This window comes from Rousettus aegyptiacus, unplaced genomic scaffold, assembly GCF_014176215.1.
Source record: "Rousettus aegyptiacus isolate mRouAeg1 unplaced genomic scaffold, mRouAeg1.p scaffold_m13_p_8, whole genome shotgun sequence".
NCBI lineage: Eukaryota > Metazoa > Chordata > Mammalia > Chiroptera > Pteropodidae > Rousettus > Rousettus aegyptiacus.
This window is the reverse complement of record NW_023416311.1, coordinates 72406377-72414293: the sequence shown is the minus strand read 5'-3', so window position 1 is coordinate 72414293 and position 7917 is coordinate 72406377.

The window sequence follows — 7917 nt, the reverse complement described above, 5'->3', positions numbered from 1 at the left end:
TGTGGGTTAACAAAATCTAATAAATTTCAGCTGTACACTTTAACAGTAAGGCATATATATATATAAATATATATATAACTGTGTGTTCACCTCCCATAGTTAAATTTCTTTCTGTCACCACATATTTGACTCCTTTTACCCCGTCATCCTCCCCTTCCTCCTCCACTCCTTACCCATTGGTAACGACTACTCTATAGTCCATGTTCATGAGTCTGTCCTGTTCATTTGTTGTTTTAGGCTTAAATCTTACATATAAGTGATACGTGATTTTCAACTTTTCTGTCTGGCTTATTTCGCTTAGCGCGATTATCTCGAGGCCCATCTATGTTGTTGCAAATGGCAGTATTTCATCTCTTCTTATGGCTGATGATAGATATTACATTGTATATATGTACCACAGCTTTTTTAGCCAATCATCTATCAGAGAACACTTCGGTTGCTTCCATGTCCTGGCCACTGTGAATAATGCTGCTATGAATATCAGTGTGCAAATACTTTTTTGGATATGGGCTTTCAAGTCTTTGGGGTAAATACCCAGTAGAGGGATTGCTGGATCATATGGTAGATCAATTCTTAGTTTTTTGAGGAACCTCCATACCGTTTTCCATAGTGGCTGTACCAATTCACAGTCCCACCAGCAGTGTATAAGGGTTCCTTTTTCTCCGCATCCTCCTGTTGATTATATAGCTATTCTAACAGGTGTGAGATGATATCTCATTGTGGTTTTGATTTGCATTTCCCTGATAGCTAGCAATGTTGAGCATCCTTTCAAACATTTGTTGGCCATTTGCATGTCCTGTAGGGATAAGTGTCTGTTCAGATCCTCTGCCCATTTTTGGATTGGATCTTTTTTGTTGTTTTTATTGAGTCATGTTAGTTCTTTGTATCTTTTAGATATTAGGCCCTTAACGGACGTGTTGCTTGCAAATGTATTTTCCCATTTGGATGGTTGTCTCTTTACCCTGTCGACGGTTTCTTTTCCTGAGCAGAAGCTTTTTAGTTTGATGTAGTTCCATTCATTTATTTTAGTGTTTACTTCCCTTGTTTTTGAGGTCAAATTCATAAAATCCTCTTTAAGTCCAAGGTCCTTGAGTTTAGTTCCTATATTTTCTATATTTCCTATATTTTCTTCTATGTATTTTATTGTTTCAGGTTTTATATTCAGGTCCTTAATCAATTTTGAGTTAAGTTTGGTGTGTGGTGATTGACAACAGTCTAGTTTCATTTATTTGCAGGTGGCTTTCCAGTTTTCCCAGCACCATTTATTGAAGAGTCTTTCCTTTCTCCATGGTCTGTTTTTGGATTTTTTGTCGAAAATTATTTGCCCATATTAATATGGGTTTACTTCTGGACTCTCGAGTCTGTTCCACTGCTGTGTGTGTCTGTTTTTCTGCCAATACCGTGTCACTTTGTAGTATAATTTGAAGTCGGGCAACCACATCTTCCTTTTTAATTTTCATTTTTGTTTTGGGAAACTATACACTCCAATAACTTAAGAAAGAATCCTAAGAAAGAATACGTGGGAGATAATTTTTCAGACTTTGTAAATCTGAAAATGTCTATTCTACCTCATGGTTGTTTGATGGCTTAGTTGAGTCCAAAAGGTTGAAAGTCATTATACCTCAGAATCTTGTAGCTTTTAACATTGCTGTTGAATGTCCAATTCCATTCTGATTCTGGACCTTTTGTATGCTATCTTTTGTTTTCTTTTAGGATAAAGGTCTTCCCTTTATTCTTAATGTTATATGCCAGCACAGTGAGCCATCGGATGAGTCTTTGTTTGCTTATTATGCAGGGAACTCAGACATGAATTCATGAAATTCATGTCCTTCAGTTCTATGAAGTTTTCTTGTATTCTTTAATTCTTTAATAATTTCCTCCCTGCATTTTCTCTGCTTTTTTTCTTTTTTTCTTTTTGATAACTTTTTTTTTCAGTTACAGTTGACACAGAATATTAGTTTCAGGTCTGCAATATAGCGACTAGACATTTATATAACTTACAAAGTGATCATCCCAATAAGCCTACTACCCATCTGACACTATACATAGTTTATTAAAATATTATTGACTATATTCCTTATGCTATATTTTGCATCCCCATGACTTTCTTATAACTGGCAATTTGTATGTCTTAATTCTTTTTCACTCTTCTCCCTATTCCCCTCTCATTTGGCAACCATCAATTTGTTCTCTGTATCTAAGAGTTTTTCTCCTTTTTTTCATTTTGTTTTTCAGATTCCACATATAAGTGAAATAATATGGCATCTGTCTTTCTCTGACCTATTTCATTTAGTATAACACCTCCTAGGTCAATTCATGTTGCAAATGGCAAAATTTCATTGTTTTTTATGGCTGAGTAATATTCCATTGTTTATATGTACCACCTCATCTATCAATGGACACTAAGATTGCTTCCAGATCTTAACCATTGTAAATGCTACAATGAACATAGGGATGCATGTGTCTTTTCAAATTAGCGAAACATAAAAATACACACAAGTGGAATTGCTGGGTCCTCCTCTCTCTTTTAATAGCTTTTGTATTAAAGTCTATCCTGTCTGATCTAAGTATTGCTAGTTCAGCTTTTTTTTGTTTCCATTTGTATGAAATAACTTTTTCCATCCCTTTACTTTCAATCTGTGTGTATCTTTTTATCTGAAATAGCTCTCTTCTATGCAGCATCTTTATAGGTCTTATTTTCTTATCCATTCAGCCACCCTATGTCATTTGATTAGAGCACTTATTCCATTTACATTTAAAGTAATTATTAATAGGTATGTAGTTATTGCCATTTATTATTCATGATTTTGATCTTTTTTCTCTTCAATTAAAGAAGTCTCTTTAACATTTCTTGTATACTGGTTTGGTAGTGAACTCTTTTAGCTTTTTGTCTGGGATCCGGTCTTGTGCTGGCTGGAAAATTACTGCTTGGCTATCGCCCATGGGAACATAGGCTATCACCCATAGGAACATAACATTCTAACAATGAGCTTTCTGCTTCTGTACCTCCACTTGCACACCCGACCTGTGGGTTGACAGGTAGTGAATGGAAGCAAAATAGACCTTTGTGTTCAGACAGAATGAAGAAATGGGTTTAGGGCTTAAAAACACTGTACCTCTACATTTCAGGACTGCTTAATTTGGCGTCTGCATACCCCTGGCAGACCCAGCTAGCTGAATAAAGAGTGTGTTTCCTATAACTCACTGATTTCTGGTGGTCCGTGTGTCTATCGAGGGCTGGCGGCTACAACAGTTTTTTTTTTTTTTTCCTAGAATGCTTAATAAGTTGTGTGTCAAACCTTGTGGAATGATCTTCTAATTTTCTTATCATTTCTATTCCATCTGTCTTTTGTCCTTTATTCTGGAAAATTCCATTGACTTTTTCTTCCAAATATCCTATTGCATTTTTAATTTTACTATCATATTTTTAATTTCCCAGGCCTCTTTAAACTTGCTTTTAGATGCATTAGTTTTATTTCTCTAAGGATATAACTAACTTTTTATTTTTTAGCTTTCTTCTCCTTGAATTGCCTGTTTACTTGGAGTTTCTTTTTTGTTTGTTTGTGTAGGTCTCTTTCTTTCAAAGAGATTTCCTCAAATGGTGCTCCTTGGCTGGCCGTTAAGAATAAGACACTGAATTATTGATTAGTAGCTCTGTGTTAGAGTGTACATGCATGCCAAGTGATGAGTGTCACTTTAAGGATGACCCAGCCATTTCATTGGGCACCCTTTCTAACCATCAGTATTTTTAAGCCTTTTCTCTTGGACTAGTCCATTTGCCAGAGAAGCATGTTTTTATCTTATTTACAAGGGTATAAGTCCAGCTGCCTGCATTTAGGAGACTGAGTGGAAGAAGGAAACTGAAGGTCTCACCAGTTGGTATGAAGAATTTCACTTCATCTGCACTCAGCTTGCCTGCTGTACAAAATCCAGAGTTTCTTTAGTTCAGCCTCTCCAGAACATAAATCTCCAGTCATCTGCCAGGATGAGGAAGCGGCTGCACTCCCACTGTGCTCAGATTTGCAGGAGAGAAACAACAAATCCTGTTTTCAGCTCCACCCATACCGCCAATTTAATGGGCTCCTGGTGCCTCCCATTCCTTGAGACTTGCTAGAGTTTATAGCATGAGTCAGTTTGCTTCTTGGCTTTCCACTCCAGCTTAAATTTCAACTATCTTAGTCCGATGCTTCCATCACCAGTCTTTAATATGCTTTTCTACTTCCAAAGTGGTGTCATTATGATCTTTCACCCATCTTTGAAATTTTATGCATTTTTAAAAATTATCCCTTTAATATCTTCAGAAAGAAACATATAAATGTGTATATTCAACCTGCCATATTAAAACACTGTCCGGTGTGAAACATTGCCTTCTCATCTCACACATCACTATTTAGTCTCCAAGCTCTCTGGTGTTCTTGCTCAATTTTCTTTACTGGCTTCTTCCTCTCTGTTCAATCTTCAAGTAAGGAGGGCCCTGAGGCTTGCCCCTGGGCATCTCTTCTTTATTTCCCTTCCCTAGATGACCTCATCCGTGTCAGGGTTTAAATATTATCTACAGCAAAAGGGACTTTAGCTGCCACCCTGACTTCTGCTTAGTGGACTTCTCCTCTTATATATCTTTAAGTATTCTAAATATAGCAGAATTCTTGATCTCCTACCCCAAACCTGCTACCTCTTTAAAGCTGCTCATCTCTTAGACTTCTCTGTTTCAGTTGCTCAAGGCAAAGCCTCAGAGTCATCCTGGATTCCTTTTCTCACTCCAAGCATGCAAGCCCTCAAGACCCAACAAGTCTACCTCCAAAACATATCCAGAATCCATCCCTTTCTGTCTAGCATTACCAGTACCAACCAAGCCATCATTCTTCACCTGGCCTCCTACAATAGCCTCTTCATGCTCCCCTATCTTCACTTTCCCTTCTGCTTTCCCCTCTTCTTTCCCACCTACAAACATTATCTCCACAGCAATTATGGTTAACTTTTTGAAAGAGATTATGCCACACTTTGGTTGAAAACTCTCCAGAGGCTTCCACTGTACTTATAGCCCAGACTCCTTATCTTGGTTTACAAGGAATTTTACAATTTTACCCTTTATAATTTCTTTAATCTCATTTGCAATCCCCTTCCCACATAGTCTAGCCGCACTAGCTTTTCTGAACATTACAAGCTCATTCTTATCACTGGGTTTTTACAGGCTATTTTTTCTATCCAGAATGTTCTCCATCTTGTCATTTAAGCTTCGGCTTAAATTTCACTTTCTCAGACCATCCCTGACCACCATGTCTAAAGTAGCTACCAAGTCACTCTATTTGCCTCACTTTCTTTTCATTCTCTACCTACCACTTAGTACCAGCCAATTTTTTTTTTTTTTTGACTTTACTTACTTGTTTAGTCTCTCTCCCCTACCGGAATATAGCTTTTGTGAGCAGGGATCTTGTCTGTTTTGTTCAGAGCTGTATTCCTAGCACCTAGATCAATGCCTAGTATGTACTATAGACACTATTAACTTGGCCAGGGGAGAGAACCCTGAGTAGTTCACTGAAGAGGAAAGTCAGCAGTTTTTACCTGCTATAAAGAAAGGAGGTGATCCATGTGTTGGAGCCGTCAGCCCCCAATAGGCACACAGACCACCAAAAATCAGTGAGTTATAGGAAACACACTCTTTATTCAGCCAGCGGGGTTTGCCAGGGGTACACAGACCCCAAATTAAGCATCCCCAAAATGTAAAGGTACAGAGTTTTTAAGCCTTAAACCCTATTCTTCATTCTGTCTGAACACAAAAGTCTATTTTTCTTCTACTATTTACTGTCGACCCACAGGTCGGTCGTGCAAGCAGGGGTACGGAAGCAGAAAGCTTATTGTTAGAATGTTATGTTCCTGCGGGTGATAGCTTATGTTCCCATGGGCAATAGCCAAGCAGTAATTTTCTAGCCAGCACACATGGTACTTATTATAATTAAGAATAACTAGCATTCTGAATAGAAATGAGTCTGTGTACATAGTTGTTCATAGTTGGCAAGATTTTTCAAGCTTCACACTATCAAACTATCGACATTTGGAGCTGGATAATTCTTTGTGTGTGTGTTTGGGGGTGAGGGCTATCTTGTGTATTGTAGACTGTTTAGCAGTATCTGTGGTCTTTGCCCACTAGATGCCATTAGCACCCTCTCAGTCTTGACCAAAAAATGCCTCCAGACATTGCCAAATGTCCCCTGTGGGATAAAATGCTTCCCAGTTGATAACTACTGGGATAAAAGAATTTCCACTGTGCAATAGTCAGGAAGGGGTCTTCAATCAAGTCTGGTGAAGACTTAATTTTGAGTGACCCTGGCATTCTAGGGTCATTCAAAGTTTGTTTTTTTATCAGCTTCGGCTAGCTGGAGCCCATGGCAATGAAACAACAGTTTCAGCATTCCTAAGCAAGTGCTGCTGTGAAGGCATGTGAAATCTGAGGGGAAATTTGAGAGGAGCATGGTCTTAAAGAGTCTCCCTACAGACAATTTATTAGTTGCAATTTTAAAAAACCAGTAGATGTACAGGGAAGAAATCAGGCAACATCTTAAACCAAATGATTAAAATTAACTTCATTTATGATTGACAAATATCATGTATCTGCAAAGTTGACGCCCTAAGAACATGATGTCACCTGTGTTATGATATAATACCTAAGAATGTACAAACTCAACTTAAATCATAAGAAACCACCAAACACAAAAATAAGAAAGTTCTATTTTTTAAAAAGTGGTGGGGAGTATTGTGTTCTTCAAAAATATCAATATTATAAAAGACAAATAAAAGCTGTGGAAACTGTTCAGATTAAAGGAAGCTAAAGGGACATGATAACTAAATAACATCTGACCCTAGAATGGATCATGTGCTGAAGGAGGGAAAATGCTATAAAGCAGGGGTCCCCAAACCACAGCCACAGACCAGTACTGTTAGGAACCAGGCCATTTCACAGGAGGTGAGCCACGCAAACGAGCAGAGCTTCATCTTTATTTACAGCCGCTCCCCATCATCTCAGCTCCACCTCAGATCATCAGGCATTAGATTTTCATAGAAGCACCAGTCCCTGGTGCCAAAAAGACTGGGGAGCACTTCTGTAAAGAATATAATTAGGTCAACTGACAAACTGGAATATAAACTAGGATGAATAAAATATTTTAATAAAGTATATTTTTGAAGTTATTAACTATATGGTTATGTAAGAGAATATCCCTTTTTCTTAGGAATTACATACTGCAGAATTGAAGACTAAAAGGCCATGATATATAAAACTTTCCTCAAATGTTTCAGGAAGAATAATTTTATACACAGTTTATACATAAATCAAGTAAATTAAGCAAATGGAGTAGAATGTTAAGGATAGTTGAATCCAGGTAAAGGGTATACGTGTGTTCCTTATAATATTTCTGTTTGCAATTCTTCTAAGTTTGACATTATTCTCAAATAAAAAGCTAAAACAAAAATAATGTCTTGAGAAAGAATGTGAAGTAACCTGGCAGGTTAAGAAAACTGACAATATTCTCATACAACTAACATTGTGGAAACGTCCCAGATCCACACACAAAAAAAGCCCTACATTCCGTCCCCATGTTACTAATTTGTGATCCAGGTAAAGTCACCTAAAGCTTCTCTGAGCATCAGTTCCTCCAGAATGCTGCTGGAAAAATCAAATGAAAGAATATATAGCAAAGCCTTTCCAGCTACATACCACTGTAGTAGAGGAAAATGTGTAACGATAAGTAGTACTAGAGCCATAACTGCTTCTCATGCTGCAGCTGCTCAACTGTCACTTTTTGGAGGCCACAAGGCGGTCCCCTAGGCTATAACAGGCAGCACACAAGGTTTCCACTCTTCGCCTCTCCAGGTGGCAGCCTCAAATGCGCGAGAGCGCAGGCGCGGAGTCAGACCAAGTGA